Source organism: Heliangelus exortis, chromosome Z, assembly GCF_036169615.1.
Source record: "Heliangelus exortis chromosome Z, bHelExo1.hap1, whole genome shotgun sequence".
In the NCBI taxonomy this organism is placed as follows: Eukaryota; Metazoa; Chordata; class Aves; order Apodiformes; family Trochilidae; genus Heliangelus; species Heliangelus exortis.
The window spans coordinates 23,580,171-23,599,260 of record NC_092454.1 but is presented as its reverse complement, the minus strand read 5'-3'; the positions used below and the strand labels follow the sequence as shown (position 1 = coordinate 23,599,260).

At 41.0% G+C, this 19,090-nt stretch overlaps 1 protein-coding gene across 2 annotated transcripts in view; it reads right to left on the bottom strand.

The window, feature by feature from the left end:
- The window catches only part of PIGG (phosphatidylinositol glycan anchor biosynthesis class G (EMM blood group)), an 83,270-nt gene that overhangs the window by 7,974 nt on the left and 56,206 nt on the right, over positions 1 to 19,090 (bottom strand). The gene's annotated exons all lie outside the window — the stretch shown is intronic.

The window sequence follows — 19,090 nt, the reverse complement described above, 5'->3', positions numbered from 1 at the left end:
GAGTTATTCCACAAGAAGCCACTAGGAGAACACATAAAGCTGTCTGTGGCATGCCATGTACATATCCTACCCTTTATGAACTGGATCAGACAGTAATGAATAACCTTAAAACTTCTCAGTGCTCTTTCAGTAAAAACAATGGAAGACTATGCAATGTATCTAAAGCACCACCCTGTAACGACAACATACTGAATGGTCTCCAAAGTGTTTAACACCTTTTCTTATTTAAAGGAGAAAAGCATAATGTGATGTTATCTGTACACACTACCTTCAAGTTCTGCACAATACCAAGGCCTCTGCAGGAGTAAAAAAAATACATACTCAGTCTCTACTACTGAGTTCATTTAGCGATTTAACTTCTGGGGACTTTAATGAGAAATCCAAAGATTGCACAGCATATCCAAACTTCATGCAACAAGTTGAAGATTGCTAGATTCAGAAAAAACACTATGCCTTCAGAGACTTTTGAAACACTACAGACTCTCATCACTGAACACGCCGTATTTAGCCTGCAAACATTAAGTACAGTCTAGAGCACATTCTAGTTTTCAACAAAAATCCTCTCTTTTAATTGAATATTTAATGTGTAGAAAAATATGTCCAAGATATTGTGCTACTAATAGGTTTTCTGCTTCTTTGGATTTCCTAAATCCTAACTGCCAATGTTCTGTTGTCGAATCTTGCACTCTCTCTAAGGTGCTATTAAAATGGGTTACACAAGCTTTGCAAAATGAAAACATTACTACGCCAAAAACATGAAAGAAAACCAACAGTTCTCTTGTAAAAGCACATTCCCCAGATATATACAATATTTGGCAGATGGTGACACAGGTTTTGTAGTCAAGCAAAAAACCTCTACAGACAGCCCAACAAATGCTTCTTCAAGGAACTTTAAAATACAGTACTTTACATCATACCAGCTCTTGTTCTGACTCACCAAATTAAGTATAAATTTTAGAAATGTGCAAGCATATGAGTGAGTAATACTCTAAGACTATAATTTTTCTGTGATAGGGGGAGGAGGGTCACATCTGGAGGGCTTCAGTATGAAATGTGACTAATCTTTTTAATGAAGGATATCCCCCACCATTTCTGCCCTTCCAGCTCCTCTCTTCCAGTTGAATATCACTGCCTAGGTTGCCTTTTACTGTGCAAACTGAAGCTGCATATATGAAGGCAATTTTTACTGTATCAATTTTTTTTTTTTACTGTACTAGTGTCACTTTTGTTTCTAGGTTTTCTACATTTTCAGTTCACAAGATGTTGAGAGCTGTTTAGTTCTCCCTGAAAAACAGTCAGCATTTGGTTGGCATCTGTCCTGCATATAATTAATAAGGCGTTGCAGTCAGAAATAAACCCTGTAGTGCTCCAAGTGTCTGTCTGCAACATCATAAGAATATCTAGAAGCTATAAGAAATTCCTCTGGTATAAACAAATGTCAATTAATTTAGAAGCAACAAATTTGCTGTGCCTCTCCAGCAAGCCCTACTCTCACTTAGTATAATTTTTAACTGTGAGATTTCAGATTATAGCATACAATCCTGCATTGTAAATTTTTAGCAGAGCCCAGGGAATCAAGAGTCCTTTGAAAATTTACATTATCTGGTGTATACCAGGAATCAAAATACCATGAATTCTAGAGTTACAATTTTTGACACCAAACCCTGTCAACAGACAGGTGTCAAAAAGGGTAGCTTCCAGCAAGCTAGAAGCCTTGTCAAGTACATTCTACAACCATGGAAATAAAGGAATTTGGAAATAACCACTGATTTTCCTGGGTATCCTCTTTCCCAGTATCAAATGCATAGAAGTTAAAACTATCTGAGCAAGGTCAAATGTCTGTGGCAGTGATTTACAGTGGACTGCAGCACGTGTAGACTGTAGTATAAGATTCAGCAGGTTCTCATGAAGACTAAGTTGTAAAAGGCTACTAAGACCTGAAACTTCAGTTCTCTTCATTTCAGCATAAAGATCACGAAAAACAGAATAATATCAACTGTTCTGCCTGTTCTCATTGCTGGCTTAATCAGCTGTGCAAGAGCTTCCTGTCAGAAGGAGAAGTAGTCTCAGTCCCCCAGCAGACATAACTCTTCCCATAACATTATTAGCTAACCCACTTAGAAGAGAGCTCTATCTAAAACACAAGGTATGTAACAATTAGGTTTCAGATTCCTTTTTCCTTCTTCAGTCAGGCTTAGCCCCTGAAAATTGTCCCAGAGAAACTCCCTAAATTGGGTACCTAACAATGATTTGTATTAGGTTGGAAGTAGCAACCCAATTATGCTGCCATTGGGCTAGAAGGTCTGAATATCCACTCTGAATGGCTATCATCAAAATTTAACTGCTAGGGCAAGAAATCAATTATACTGAGTCAAAAACAGGGTTCCCCAGAAGGACTGATACTAGGCCCAAGCTGTTCAACAGCTTCATAAGTGTTCCGGATAATAGGATTGAAAGGATCACCATCAAGCTTGCTGATGATACCAAACTGAGAGGTGAGGTGTACATGTCAGAAGGGAAAACCGTCTTAAAGAGAGACCTGGGCAGGTTGGAAGAGCCGTCTAGCAAGAAAGGTATGAAGTTTAACAAAAACAAGTGCTGTATTTTGCACCTGGGACAGAATAACCAAAGGGCCCATCACAGGCTAGGATCTGCGTGGCTGAGGAACAGCCTTGCTCCAAGGGACTTGGAGGTGGACAACAAGCTGAACTAAGCCAGCAGAGCACTGCTGTAGCAATGAAGGCTGTATCTGCAGGGGCATTACTACCAGCTACCAGAACCAAGAAGTCAGCTTCTGTTGGCTACAGAAGAAAGGATAGAAAACCACTGGTGTAAAAGAAAAAATCTCACAAGAAAGAACAGTAAGACAGGGCCATTGACAGCTAAAAGTACAGGTTACATTTAGAATCATCCCTACAATAAAGAAGTATGTAAGCAAAAGTATACAAATATGGTCCTCTCTTTCCAGAAGTGCCCTTGGAATGGCTCTGCTCCTGTTTGAGCAGTAATATAAAATACTGAGACACCATCATAATCATGCAGCCCTTACTAACTGTAGAGAAGAAATAAAGATGATACTATGTTTCAGTCTGAAATTTTTTGTTTCAGAATTAAGAGGCACGAACATCAAAAGTTGTCACGGTTTAGCAGTTTAGGTGGGCCACAAACTTAATGACAGAATTCCTCTCTATTTCCCCCTCATCCACACACAAAGGGAAGATAAAAGGGGAATAAAGACTGGAAACCTTAAGTTGGAAACTTAAAACAACTGGGTACCTTGATTTTACTAACATAAGGGAAAAGGTGATAACATAAAGGGTAAGGTAACAAAGAATACAAATATATACAAATAGATATATATATAGAACACGAAAACACATGGCGAGCTGGTGGGACGGAACAGCAGCACGGGCAGCACGAGATGAGAGGAAAAAGAGGGAGGAGCTGCTGGATTTCTGATATTTTCCAGAGTATGGCATGAAATGGGAGGGAACAGATCCCTCCATTTGCATTCCACCCCTCTCAGAGTCCAAAAAGCCCTCCTTCTTTAGTCCCTCCTGTTCAAACGATTACAGAAGTACTGAAGAGAAAAGGCAGAGAAGTTCTTCATAGCACTGTGTCTCCTTCATCCAGCATATCAGAATATGGCTCCCAACTTTCTGCACATCTTTTTCTGGTGCAATGTGTAGCAGATTCTTCTTCACAGACTCATTCTTTGTGGTAAAATGAGATGACTTCTGGGGTTATGCAAGGAAGCGCCTACTGAGCCCAATACACATTACACACACTTTTCACTTTGGCAAGTTTATATGATTGTTGGGCTTACAAATAATTTGCATGAAGTTGAATAATTAAAAGCAACAATACTCCAAGTTAGCATGAAGACTCTATAGCCCTAAGCACTTCCCTTGCAAGCAAAATGGATTGCAGCAGGACCTGTAAACTCATGCCCTAGGGTATCTACAAAGGATTAGATAATGCTAATACAAGTAAGTACAAAAGGAATAGTAAACAAAAATGGTTTCACCTTGAAAAGAATTTAAGTCCCAAGGCCAATCTGGTCTTGAGGAAGATACCCTTGTGTAGTAACTGTAGACCCTCTTCCTCAGTGAACTCTAAAATTCTCTTGAGGAGAATGCAGAAAAACCAGCTCAGGATTTTCCATGCCATAGCTCTGATGATTCTATCATGCTAATCTTGATTCTGACACAGAAAATACAAAGTAAACAGATGCCAACTTTTGGAAGGCTGCGTATGTTACTTTGCAGTTTGATTATGTTAAGTGGCCAAAGAACCTAAAAAGACAGCTCAAAGGAAAATATGGGTATCACCTGATGGCCAGAGAGTGGAAGAGAAAGAAAAGGAGACAGAAAGAAGGAGGATGACAGAGAGGAAAAGGGAGAGAGACAAAAAAAGAGGATGGATGGAAGAGCAGGAGCTGACAGCTGCAGAAGACAGCAGAAAGTGGAGGATGGGCAGAGTGAAGAAGAGCACAGAAGCAGTACAAGTGAGAGGGAAAAATAAGCAAAAGAGAAAGGGAGTGTGAGTGAGGAGACAAGGTAAGACAGTGAACAAGCAGGGTGAAAAGGGGAGAAAACGGTCAGAGATAGGAAGAGAAGGAACACAGGAGAGAGGAGGAGAGATGGCACAAGATGGAGGCAGAGAGGAAGAAAGGGGAAGAGCAAATAAGAAGAGAGAAAAGGAGAGCTAGAAAGGGAGACACAAAAGGAGAGAAATACAGAGAAAGGGGGAGGAAAGAAAAAAAGGGAAAAAGAAAAGGAAGTGTAAAGAGAGAGCAGACATAGAAGTAAAGACATGAAGAGAGAGAGGAGGCAGGAGAGAGAATGGGAAGCACAAAAAGTCTGGGGGCCTTATGGAGAGAAAAAAGTGAAAGCAAGGGACATAAATGAGGGGAGATAAGGGTGTGGAATGAAAAGCAAGCGAAAAGAGGAAACAGAATGACAGGGAAGGGAAAACACAGAAGTAGATGGGTGGAAAGAAGCAACAGGGAGAGACGCTTGAAGACACTAATGAAGAAACAGAGAGCGGGATTCACAAAAAAGGCGTGGGAAAGGGAAAGGGAGAAATAAGAATGAGAAAAAGAGGAAAAGAGGGAAAAGGGGGAAAGTAGAAAAGGAAAACAGACAACAGTATGCAAAGAGAGCATGATAAAGGGAAAAAGGGAGGTATAGTAGAGGAAGAAAAGGAGGGTGGAGAAAGAAGGACAGAAAGGCAGAAAAGAGGAAAAGTGAGGGAATGAGGAAAAATGAGAAAAGAGAAGGGGAAAATAATAGGGAAAGAGAAATTGAAACAGGGAAATGGGGAGAGAGTGAGTGAAAAGATGAGTGGTAAAGAAAAAAATACAAGAAGACAGACAATGGTAAAAAGAGTGAAAAAGAGTGAGAAAGAGGAAAAGACAAAGGTGGAAAAAGAATGGGCACAGAGTAACATGCATTTGCAAGGGAAACATAAGGAAAGGGGTGAAGATGGCCAAGTGAGAGAGAGAGGGAGAGGGAATTGGAGAGTGAAAAAGGTAAAAACATGAAAAGAGCACATGTTCGCCCAACAGAGAGCTAAGACGGAGACAGAGATGGAGAAAGAATGGAATACAGAAAAAGAGAATAAAGGGAAAGAGAAAGCTTGAGAGAGGAAAAAACAGTAGCGTGTGAAGGAAAGAGAAAGTTTATTCGCACACAAGAGAAAAGTGTACAAGAGTGAGCAACAAAGACTGCAATACACAAAAGGACAAGACCATGGAACAGGACAGGAAGCATGATAGAAATAGAGTGTGCGTGAAAAGGAAGTGCAAGAGAAGGAGATGGGCAGAAAACATAAAAGAGATGAGAACTGAAAGAGCAAGTGAAAAGAGTAGAAAAAAAATACTGTCCATGAGGGAGGTAAAGTACAAGCAAGAGACTGTGAGGCAATTCAACAGGGAGAGAAACTACAGGTAGCAAAGGGAAAGCATTAAAAACAGTAAACTACAGAATAGAAACAAAACATGTGAGAGAGAACCTGTAAGAAAAGGAAAAAATGAGAGAAAGAAAGAGCACATAAGAGAGGAAAAGGGTGCATATGCAGAAGAGTAGCAGACAAGGAAAGCATGCTAGAAAGGAAAGCCATGTGAGGAAAGTGTAAGAAAGCATGAAAGGAAGTACGTGAGAGAGGGAAAGGTTGTGAGAGACAAAGGGAATACAAGAACGGGAAAGTGAAAATATGAGTGCAAGAAAAAGGAATTCCTATTTGAGGGCTGGAGGGAGAAGTAAACCGTAAGAAGGTAAGCACATGCAATGCAAGCAAAAGACATAGAAACACATGCAAGACAGGGAAAGTGCATGTAAGAAAGAGAGAAGGAAAGCACACAAACAAGAGTAGGAAAGCGCACCTCTAGAGAAGGAAAGCACAAGAAAGCATGAGAGAGAAGGTATTTCCAAAAAAAATGGAAGTCTACAAGATGGGATAGTGTATGAGAGTGAAAGCACGAAAGACGGGGCAAACAAAGAGGTTTTGGAAGCAAGAGAGCAGAAGTGTGAGAGAGAGGACGTGTGCAAGAGTGCTCAAGCATGCCAGGTTGCATGTAAGAGTATGTGCAAGAGAAGGAAAACATGAGATGGAGAAACAGAGATATAACAGGGTGAAGGAGTCAAAATTTCTTATGTTGTAAGGCCAAGAGGAAAAGCTTATTCAAGGGAGGCAAAAAGTATGCAGAAGAAGTAAGGACAATGTAGCATGCCTGCCAGAGACACAAAGTATGTGCACGACAGGGGCAGTGCTTGTGAGAGGCAATGTGTCCAAGAAAGGAAAATATACATGTTATGGTTTGAGTGGACTGTGCTAATTTCTGGTACCGGTAAGAGGACCTAAAGGGAGGGTCTTAGGATCCTGAGGGGTCTGAGAGGGGTGGAATACTAAGGAGTCAGTATTCTCTCTCACTTCTGCTCAACAGATGATGCAAAGCATGAGAGAGACACAAATAGAATGAGATCCACGTGAACTGTGCAAGAGAGAGAGTGGGAATGCAAGGAGGACAGGGAAGGGAGAGAACTGAGGGAAAGAGGAGGAGAAAGGACAGAGACTGAGAGAGATAGGAAGCAAGGGAAACAGGGAAGGTGGCAAGAGACACAGATGGGTAGGATGAGAGTAAGATGAAAAGCACAACTAAGATACAGAAAACACAGTCAAGGTGATCATAGCAGAGAGGAGAAGCACACCATAGAGTGCAACAGCATGTGGGAGTGGTAAAGCAAATCCACAAGATCAAATAAACACCTGAAAGAGGCAAAGCATTTGAAAAAGAGAGGCAAAGCATATGTAAGAGATGAAGTATGTCAGATTTGGTGACCAAGAAATGGGAATGGCTTGACAGAGGATCGGGGTGAGCATGTTAGGGGTGGGGAAGAAAGAGAGAAGCAAGCGAAAGAGAAAGAAGAAACATGCAAACAAGAAGAAAGCATGTGGCAGAGATACTATGCAATTGAGAGGAAAAAGTATACAGAGGAAAAGTGTTTCAGGGAGAGGGCAGGTGAGGGGCATAGTGAGAAGGAAAGGTGAAAACAAAAGAGACAGAGGGAAAACTGAAGAAAAGTAAATCGAGAGGGAGAGAGGGAAAGGTGGGGCTGAGCAGAGAGGAGGTAAGAGTAAAGGGAGATGCAAGTGAAAGGGAAAGAGATGGCAAAGGTTAGCAAGGGCTAGCACAAGAGAGCAAAGTCACAAGCGACAAGAAGCATGAGCAAAAGGAAAACTGTAGGCAAGCGAGATGAAAACTGCAACAGGCAGAAAACATGCAATATGAGGAAAGAGATCAGGAAAGCAAGACAGAGAAGGGGAAAACAAAAGAGAGGAAAACACAAGAAGACAAAAAACAACATACAAGTCAAAGGACACAAGAGACAAAAGGAAAGCATATAGGAGACAAAGCACAGGTGACAGAGCAAGAATGCATCCGAGAAATAAGGATAGTGAAGGGCATACTGTGCAACAGAGAGAGGGAAAATGAGCCATGGAAATAAGGAAGCACAAGACAACAAAAGCATAACCAAGGGAAGTTGCATGCAAATAAGAAAATGTTTCAGAGATGGAAAATCATGCAAGAGATGGTGAAAGCAAAAGACAGAATGGCAAAGCAAAAGATAGAGAGCAGAAGTGAGGTTGAACAAGAGAAGAAAGTTGCAAAAGAAAGGGAATACAAGGGGAAGAAGAGTGTATCCAAGAGATAAGACAAGGGGCAGGAGGTTGAGAGGTAGGAAGTCCACTGGACAGAGAAGAAAAAACCTAGAGAGGTAAATCATGAAAGAAAGGCAAACAATATGCAAGGTAATAAAAAGGAAAAACAGGGAAAGTGTGTCAGAGAGATGTATAGCATGATATTGAGAAAGGCAGCACAAGAAATTGAAAGCAAAAACACTGGGGAAAGTGAGTGAGTTGGAAAGTGCATTTGAGAGGTGAGAAAAAACATGGAGAAAGTGAGAGAACAGGTGAGGGAAGAAACATGCCAGAAGGTGTGCTAATGAGTTTAAGCACACAAGGGAGGGATAAGAGGGAGAAGAGAAGCATGTGCAACAGGCAAAGCACATCCAAAAATCCAAAAGAGAACGAAAACATTTCTGAAACAAAAGGAGCCCAGGAGAAGGTAAAGCAAGAGCAGAAGCAAATGAGCAACCAGAGTGTAACACTAAACAACCAAGTGAGAGCACAAGAAATCACAAGCATGAGAAGGTAAGTACATACAAGAAATATGATGGAGGAGGAGAGCACAAGAGTGGGGAAGTCCATGAAAGAGAGGCTAAGCATGTGTGAGGAGAGGAAGCATGTGCACGACAGGTGAGAAAAGCCTGCAAACAAGAGACAGGGAACACTGACACATGAGAGATTAAGTCCCAGACATGAAAGATGGGAAAGTGCATGAAGTGGGGGAGCATCTGTGAGAGAGTGGGAAAGCAAGACTGAGAGGAATAGCTTGAGCAGGGAGGAAGATGAGTGTAAAGAGACAGAGAGATAGGGATAGCAAAAGAGAAAAAAAGAAGTTTAACAACCCTTTGTAAAACCTCATTTGAGGTGCCCCAGTTCGGTTGGGACAACTCATGCGCATGAGCAAATACCTCCCTGATGAAGACAGACTAAGGAAACTGGGGTTGTTCAGCCTAGAGAAGAGGCTCTGAGGTGACCTTATAGCAACCTTCCAATGCCTAAAGGGGGCCTAAAAGAAAACTGGGATAGGGCTTTTTAAAAGGGTGTGTAGTGAGAGGACAAGGGGAAATGGTTTAGAACTTAAAGAAAGGAGGTTTACATTAGATATCAGGAAGAAATTCTTTCCTTGAGGGTGCCGAAACACTGGAACAGCTTGTCCAAGAAGTTGTGGCTGCCACCTTCCTGGAAGTGTTTAAGACCAGGTTGGATGGGGCCTTGAGCAAACTGGTCTAGTGGGAGGTGTCCCTGCCCATGCAAGGGGTTTGGAACTAGATGATCTTTAAGGTCGTTTAGCAATTCCATTTTTCTATGAATTCTAAACTTAGTATCCTTGCATCACTTCTCAGTTGGCACAGGCCAGTTGCAAATTTTAGTCACAAGTCAGAAAATCCTCAAGTGAGACAGTAAGTGTGAGAGGAGGAGAGGCAAAGCACATCAAAGAGGTGTAAAGTGTGTTGGAGACAGAAGGGAAGCTTTAACAGGAGGGAGGTGGTAATGGAAGAGCAAGAGAGTGATGGAGAAGATACCAAGAAAGGTACAGAGATACCAACTGAATGAGAGAGGACAAAGCAAGAGAGAACAAAGGACAGTAAGTCAGAGAGGGGAAGCACACAGGAAAAGTGTAATGCAGTACCAAGCTTCAGAGTCCTTCCTCACCTAGCAGCTAAGTGGACTTCCCAAATAAATTTTTTCAGATGTCAGTACAGATAAATCTTATTGTTTTAATCAGAACTCACTAAAATTCCTTTTATTGCACCTCAGTGGCTATGATTTTTGAAAACTATATGCCACGTGACCACTTGCTATCCTGCAACTTTGATGCAAGTTTGCTTTCCTCTGTTAAGCTCCAACAGACATGGTTCATTAGTAGGGAGGACTATCAGAAATCTATTTAGAGAGAAAAAATTATCAGCCTTTCTTTCAATTTTTTTTTTCATATTTTCAGAGGCTTTTGAAGTCTTTATTGAGTCTTGCTAACAGATCCTGTATATATTACAATTATTCTTTGAAGAAATACTGGTTATTTGCCACTGGATCTCAGAATTTCTGCCTGAAATTGACATTCCACAGATTACTCCCGCCCAATGCCATTAATATGGATTCTCCTAATAGATACAGTAAGTTTTTGTGTGTATTGAATTCAATGAACTGTTTTTCATAAGCAGCATTTGTAAATCTGTCCATACAGGATTGTGCAAAAATACCATCTCACAATGCAGAGTCTCCAAGCAAGACTGAAGAACTGCATTCTTTTGTACAGCAAAGCAATATGGTGTAACTGCTTTCTGGATAGATCAAGAAGAAGCTTATAGTTCTACAGATACACAGAGAACTTGAAGGCTGTAGAGCAAACTCTGCTATGTGGCTTTGAGCATAATTTTGTAAGTCAGAAGAATACCAGAAGAGCAAAGGGAGAAGGACAATGTAACCATAAAAGTTTTGAACTAGAGTTTGGACAACGAATTTTATAACCCTTTCATCTCAATTCATGATTGATTACTCACAAAAAAAAAAAAAAAAAAGTGCTTATGTTAAGTGGCCTCAACCTAAGCCAGCGGTTCTGTTGGTGAGAACGATCTCATACCAATGGCAATACACAGTATCAACATGACCATTTAAAAGCTGTGTGGCCAAATCTATGATGCATTTGGTCAGTAACTAGCACAATGGAGCACCATTTCTCTATTAGGATCATCAGCCATTACTAGAAAACAAACCTCATGTCAGATATGCCAACTCCACCAAAAATTAGAACCAAATTCTTTAAGTTTCAAATCTGGACAAAAGCTTACATCTTTCTACACAAAGGAAAAATAACCTAACCCACCCCAAATCTGTCTATTTATAAATCCTGTGTACACACTTTCCTTAAAATTTACTTAGAAAGTTCTTTAGATCCTAAAACACAGCTGCATAGCTGGTCCCTCGAGCAGGAGGATGGCATTTATTTTGCAAATGATTTTGAAGAAACTTGTCATTCATTTATTATGTACAGACAACTGCATGCAATGCTACTTTGCTGGATCACTTTTCACTACTAAGAAAATATATTTCAATACCAAGAGTCATGGCAACCTGAGGGAAACCTCACAGAAAAAGTTGTATCTGACCAGCATGGCAAAGGAATGAAATGGTATCTGTCACAGAGCAATAATGATGTCTAAGAGAACTCTTCAGCTATCACTGCAATGGCACCTAAGTGAGTAAAACTTAAAAATTCTGGCTTGTGGCAATAAAATCTCTCTCCAGTTTTATCAAATCATTTCCAGATTCCCATACACACCAGCAAATAAGTAGATACTTTCTTTTGTACCTTTCATTTATTTTTTTATTAAGAGAATGGAACAAATGGCAAACAATAGATAACAGGTTTTACCATTCTAGAGAATGAAGCAGCAGTATATTCTTAGATGTAAACATCTGTTCAGCTTTAATTAACCTAAGGAAGAGAGAATGGAATGAAATCAGAAGAATTAAAAACTACCTATGTAAAATGTGGAAGGGCTTGGGGAAAAGAGTTTGGATTGTTCCTTTGTCTTTAAGGAGGGCTGCACTTTCCCCCTAGGACTCAAAAAAAGAAGTGTATTGAAACATTCATTGCATGTCCCTCTTATGTCAGAAAGAAAAAGGATTATATTAATCTGGGTTGTGAATGGGGGACTCCATGAATCAAACACATTAGGTTGAAGATGGCAAAACATGATCTTAATTACTGAAATTACTTTAGTTATTGTGCCTTCTGAATTCAGTTTAGATCAGCTATTATAAAAGAATTCACAGCAAGACTTAAGTTTGCTGTGCTGGCATTCTACATTAACAAATGGCATTAACAAACTACATTGCCATGGCCTAAAATTAAAAGTTTTGCAACTATTAACATCCTCATGTTAGACATAACTTCCTTTTTCAATACCTAAAGCTGTTTGCTAACATGAAAGAGCCATCGCAACTTCTGATCACTAAGGAAGCCAATAAGCACACAGCCTTCTAATGCTTAGGAAGATCCACCAGTCCACCCTGATACCTGACTCATTACACCAATTAAAACAAAGATTCCAATGTGCAAATAATCTGAAAACTATCATAATGTATAGCTAAAGAGTGGTAATTACACAACACTGTCAATGTTACACACATGAAAACTTTAGTTGGGGAGAAGCTTGTAAACTGAATCTTCCTGGAATGTACTGCACAGTGCGGTCAGATTATCCAAAAACGTAGCCCTTTTCCCATTCATAAGGATCCCAAAAAATAATGTTCTACTTCAGATCAGAGCTATACAGCGGTCACTGCGAAAAGTACCCTTACACAAATCAGGTGCTCTCTGGAATTTATGCAAGTCATACAGAGAATACTTGGTTTAGTTTAGGCATCTGTTTAATCAGTGCTCCCTGCCTTAAACATGGTTTCAAGAACTAATGCACAGTTTCCATGGAGACTGAAGCCAAAGAGTTATTTTTACTGTTTCTGTCTGTGAATATCCCATCCCATTTAAGCTGCCAAGTTCCTCAGGAGAGCCTAAAGGACTAAAAGTGGCAGTAATTTCCATGCAACTGTCTATCACATGCCATTTAATTATTTTAGAAATGTATATACCTTTCCTTATGAGCAGAATATTTTATAGTTCTACATGTTTCAGCAGATGGAAGCAAACTGGTTAATGGTTTCCAACTACATTTGCATAGCAAATTTATTATTTCAAGTTATTATTTCTATTCCATCTTACCACATGGGCCTGAAGATACATGGGCTACACATATCTAATGCACCTTCACCTTACAAAGAGGCTCTTTAACACTATACCCCATAACATCCTCACAGGCAAAGTGATGCAGTCAAAGCTAGGATAGTGGATAGTGAGGTGGACTGAAAACTGGCCTCACTGCCAGGCTCACACAGCTGTGATTAGCAGCACAAAGTACACCAGCGGGTCAGAAACTATTCCTCAATCCTAGGGCTTTACATTGAGGCCAATACTATTTACCATCTTCATTAGTGACCTGGACAACAGGAGTGAATGCCCCCTTGGTAAATCTGCAAACAAAACAGGAGTGGAAGGAGTGGTTGATAGTGCAAGATGAGTCTACTGCCACTCAGAGGCACCTCAACAGACTAGAGAAATAAGCTGACAAGAAATGTAAGAAGTTTAACAGAGGAAGATGCCAAATCCTCCCCCTGGGGAAAAATAAACACATGCACTAGCACAGGCTTGGGGCTGACCATATGGAAAACAGCTTGTCAAAGTAGGTCCTAAGTTGGTCCTGGTGAGCAAAAAGTTAAACACGAGAAGGCAATGTTCCTTTGATCCAACCCAGTGCTAGAGAGGGAAAAGTAGGGCCAGCAAGTTGAAGAACATATCTTCTCTGCTGAGCAGTGGTGACATCACAACTGGGCTTCTGGATCCAGTTTTGGGTACTCCAGTGCAGGACAGAGGACAATGGCTGCATGAGGAAGGCAAATTATGCCCAAGAGTGGGAACATTCAAACAAGAAAGACAGAGGGAAAGCAGAACCCACAGAGGGAAAGTGCAAAAAAGTGCGATGGGGGAAGTATGCCAGAGACAGAAAGCACAAGAAAAAGAGGAAATATGCAACAGAGAGAGAGAAAAAGCACACGTGAAAGAGTGGGAAAGCTTGAGAGAGGAGGAAAACAGGTAGAGTGTGAGGGAAAGAGAAGGCTTATTCACACACAAGAGAGAAAAGTATACAAGAGTGAGCAGCAGAAACAAAACTGCAATATGCAAAAGGACAAGACCACGCATACAGGTAAAAGCATGCATGAGGGAGAAAGCATGCTGGAACGGAATGGAATGGATTTGGGCTGGAAAGGAGCTCTAAAGGTCATCTAATCCACCCCCCTGCAGTAAGCAGGGACACCCTCAACTGGATCAGGTTGATCAGGAACAGAGCCTCATCAAGCCTCACCTTGAGTATCTCCAAGGATGAGGCCTCAACTACCCCCCTGGGCAACATGTTCCATTTTTTCACCAACCTCATGGTAAAGAGCCTTGTCCTAACATCCAATCTGAATCTGCTCTTCTCTAATATAAAACCATTGCCCCTTGTCCTATCACTACAGGCCCTTGCAATCAGTCCCTCTCCAGCATTCCTGTAAATCCCCTTCAGGTACAGATTAGATCTCCCCAGAGCCTTCTGTTCTCCAGGCTGAACAACCCCAGCTCCCTCAGTCTGTCTTTGCAGCAGAGGTGTTCCAGCCCCTGATCATTTTTGCAGCCCTCCTCTGGACCTGTTCCATCAGGTCCATGTTCTTCCTTTGAAGGAAGAACTGGATGCAGTACTCCAGGTGAGGTCTTACCAGAGCAAAGTGGCAGAACCACCTCTCTCCATCTGCTGGCCATGCTTCCTGAGGCAGCCCAGGATGCAACTGACCTTCTGGACTGCAAGCATTCACTGTTGGCTCATGTCCAGCTTTCCACCCACCAGCACCCCAGGTCCTTTTCTGCATGGCTGCTTTCAAAAACCTTATCCTTAAAGCCTGTACTGATAGTGCACATTGTTCTGACCTCATGAAGTTGAACCTCATGAGGTTCACCTGGGCCCACCTCTCCAGTTTGTCCAGGTCCTTCTAGATGACATCCTGTCCCTCTGGCTTATTGACAGCACCACTCAGCTTGGTGTCATCCACAAACTTGCTGATGGTGCACTCGATCCCACTGTCTATATCACTGATCAAAATATTAACAGTACAGGTCCTGGTATGGACCTGTGAGGGATACCACTTGTCACCGGTCCGCATCAGGACTTGGAGCCAGTGACCACTACCCTCCAGATACAACCATCTAGCCAATTCCTTATCCACTGAGCAGTCCACCCATCAAATCCATACCTCTCCAGTTTGACAAGTATGATATTGTGGGGAACTGTGTCAAAGGCCTTGCAGCAGTCCAGACAGATCACACTGACAGGTCATCCCTTGCCCACTGATGTAGTTACCCTATCATAAAAAGCCACAGGTTGGTCAGGGAGGATTTGCTCTTAGTAAAGCCACACTGGCTGTCCTGGATCACCTCCCTGTCCTCCACATGCCTTACAGACACAGTAGAATCTGCTCCGTGATGTTCCTTCCCAGGCACAGAGATGAGGCTGACAGGTCGGTAGTTCCTAGGGTCCTCCTTATTATCCTTTCTAAAAACAGGTGTAGTGTCTCTTCTTCCAGTCACCTGACTGCCCTGACTTCTCAAGTATCATGGAGATTGGCGTGGCAGCTACATCCACCAATTCCCCCAGGATTCTGGGGTGCATCTCATCAGGTCCCATAGACTAATGTATGTTCAGGTTCCTCAGGTGGTCATGAACCTGATATTCACATAGAGTGAATACTCTACTGCCTTGGTCACCTCCTTGTGGTTTTTAACTTGGGAGGTACTGAGAGAGAGGTTGCCAGTTAAGACTGAGGAAAAAAAGCTGTTGAAAACCTCAGCCTTTTCCTCATCTGTTGTTAGTAGCTCACCAGACTTGCTCTTCAGGGGGGGTATGTTTTCTTTAACCTTCTTTTTTTCAATGATGTACCTGTAGAATCCTTCTTGTTTTTCTTTACAGCCCTTGCTGAGCCTAGCTCCAACTATGCCCTATCCTCCCTGACCTCATCCCTACACAATCAGACAGCATCTCTATACTCCTCCCAAGATCCTTTCTTGAAATGTCAGTACAGTTTTCTCTTGTCTTCTAGTCTGACGAGCAGGTCATGGCTCAACCATGCTGGTTTCTTCCCTTCCTTATTAGATTTCTTACACTTGGGGATCAATATCTCTTGCATTCTATGGACAGTGTCCCCTGGAGATCTGCCAGCTCTTCTGTTCTGTTGTCCCCGAGGACCAGTTCTCAGGGTGCCCCTGTTGAATAATTCCTTGAAGCGCTGGAGGTTTGCTTTTCTGAAATTCAGGGTCCTGACTGTGCTCCTTGACTGACGCATGACCCCTAGCACTGTGAATTCCACCAGAGCATGGTCACTGCAGCCCATGCAAGGTTGCCTCCAGTCTTGAGATGCCTGATTAGCTTGCCTGCATTGGTGACCAACAGATCCCACCTTGTATGCCCTCAGGTAGGAGTGATTTCTATCTTGCATTCCGGACCATATAAGGAAAGGAAAGGGTTTGAATTTAACTGACCAACACATACCACATATAAAATGGCAAACAAGAAGCCTTTATAAATGACATTCTAAAGCATCCAGCAGTTTTAAAAAAAAACATTGAGTCTCCCATACATTTAAAACATAAGAAGCAGCTGACTCCTGTAGTTTCAGCTTTGGGTTCAACAACTAATGAATGACCAAGTAGTGACACAAACATCTGTCCAGCCATAGAGAAATAGAAGAATAAAATAAAAAGCATATGGACTAAGTTCAAAGCACCATAACATGCCAACTTAACACAAGCCCCAGTGGCCACAGAGATTCCAATTCAGAGTTAATCACTGTTACACAGAGTAAACAACCTTACCAGTTGACCCAATGTGCCTTAAATGGCTACAGACCCAAGCTACTTGGTGGATTCTACTTATATCAGTGATGTGGGTATTACAGGTCACAGCTACCCACTTGAGAGCAGATTAAAGCAGCACTGTACCTGGCAACACTACTAGCTGAGCTTTTAATCTGCGAAAGTTCAACCAAGAAAACATCGGAACAACAACCAGCACTACTAGAGAGGCACATCATTTGAAACAATACCGAATAAGTACAGATCCTTTAAGATTTTGCTACAGAAAGTTTTTTATTATTTTGTTAGAGGAACATATGGTACCATTTTCTCTTTATTGCATCTTAGCGTTAATCACAGTCTGTAGTCTAGGATTTAAACAACATAAAAACTTGAGCTCTTGAACTCAAGAACTCTTATGGGAACTCTTATTCTTTCCCTTTCCCTCCTGACAACGACACTGAGGTGGTCTGCTTCTCTGTGTTCAGAGTCCTCCAAGCACAAGCAAAAAACCCCAGTTCCAAAACACCTACGGCATAATAATGAACGGGAAGTGCAACTGCTATAAAACCAGCAACACATGAACATAGATGTAACCTGTGAAAATGTCCATCACTATTTGTTGAAAAGCATGGAAGAGAGCAAAAAGAATAAGGAAAAACAGTAGATTAATAGAACGTAAGTAATAACCAGGATCGTGGGTCATATATTTACCAGAAGACAAAACTGTATGTAGACAGTAACTCTTTAAAGAGGGTTTAAAGAATGCAGAAAACTTGCTGAGGTGAGATACTGGAAAAAATGTACTGATGGAGCAACGAACTAACTAAATCTAAACTGAGGAGCACTGGAAACAGAGTTAAATCTGAGTTTAGAGTCAAAACCAAGTAGCAAGGAAAATTCAAGAAAAGGGTTTTGGTGGTTATAAATATCTAGACATCAATACGTAGTGCATTCCACATCTACCCCTCCTGAAGCAGAAAAATATCAGAGTGAGCAGAAAAAAAGACTGCTCACTTTTAGAGACTTTTAGAGGCATTACACATAAAGACCTATACTTAGCATCAGTCTAAACAAAACCAAAGCTGATTTCAACATAGCTGACCTCAGACTAGAAGGCAACATTGTTAAGTGAGTCTCAATGTACAATAAGGAGTACATTGCTAGAGTGATACAATCACCTAGCACTGCGCTGCCTAATTCCATGAAAGAGACAGATTTCTTTAGAGGAATATGGAAGACAGACAAATCTTGGAACAGGATGAGTAACACAACTTGCTAAATGTTCCTGTTAATACAGAGCAATGGACACAATGCCTGTGTACGAATTTAGCCTATCAGAACAGGTCTTTTGTGGTTCAAAAACCTTCACTATGCTTCTTGGTTAGCTGGGGACCCTATCTTCTTACAACCTTGGTGAACACGCAGGTTCCAAGTGTAGGTGCAGCCCAAAACAAACAAGCAAAAGAAGAGCAAAGCAAGAAAACAAAAAGCACCAGCAGGATGAGACCAGATGACACCCTGTAGAGTAATGGAAGACAGAGTTTTACAAACTAAGGCAAAGAGTCATGATAAACTGAGTACTGTCTAAAGTCCTACTTGCCAAGCCTGCATCATTTTGCGCCCCACCAAAAAAAAAAAAAAAAAAAAGAAGTGTACACTTAATTCCACAGAAAACAGAAAATACTGCTAGTTGCTGTCAAATGCCATTTCTGTGGAAATGTCTCAACTTTTTTGGACTTCTGAATTGATATTATACAATACAGAATTTACAGCTCCTCTCTATTTTAACATACTGTATCTCTGAGTTTTTAAGCCTGGGATGACAAGTTAAATGCAGTATTAGAGAGTCCAATTGGGTTTTACATGCACACTTTTAAGCTACAGAAGCCACTTTCCAACTGTGTTTCCTATGTTTTCAAGTTCATTTAACATGAACCATTTGCTACACAAGATAGCCAAACAAGATACACAAATACTTTAGCTGCAAATGACTGCAATAACTAGCAACATATAATAAAATAAATCTGTTTTATTTGTAAAATGTTGTGTGTTATTATGCTAAACAAGGACAGACAGTCAAAGAACATGAGGTTAGTGGAGTCTGAATTCTATTCTATTACTTTAAGAAGTTCTTCCCAGATGTGCTATTTAATAGGTGACAAGATGAATGCTTTTAGGCAGCACATGTTGTTAAAACAAAATGCAATCAAATTTTAAGTAATTTATCACAGCAAACTGAGAAATCATTAAGAAACAAAATCAGTGAAACATACATATATATTCCCAGGACTAAGTTTCTGGAAAGAAAATTAAACTGGAATACTGAGGTCATACAAACTCATACCAAACAAAGAACATGCATTTTCTTAAAAGGAAACTAAATTCCAAGAAAAAAAACAAGATTTGAAAAAGCTACTTGCTTGTACACTGTGTGGAAGATGTTTATATCTATGTTACTTT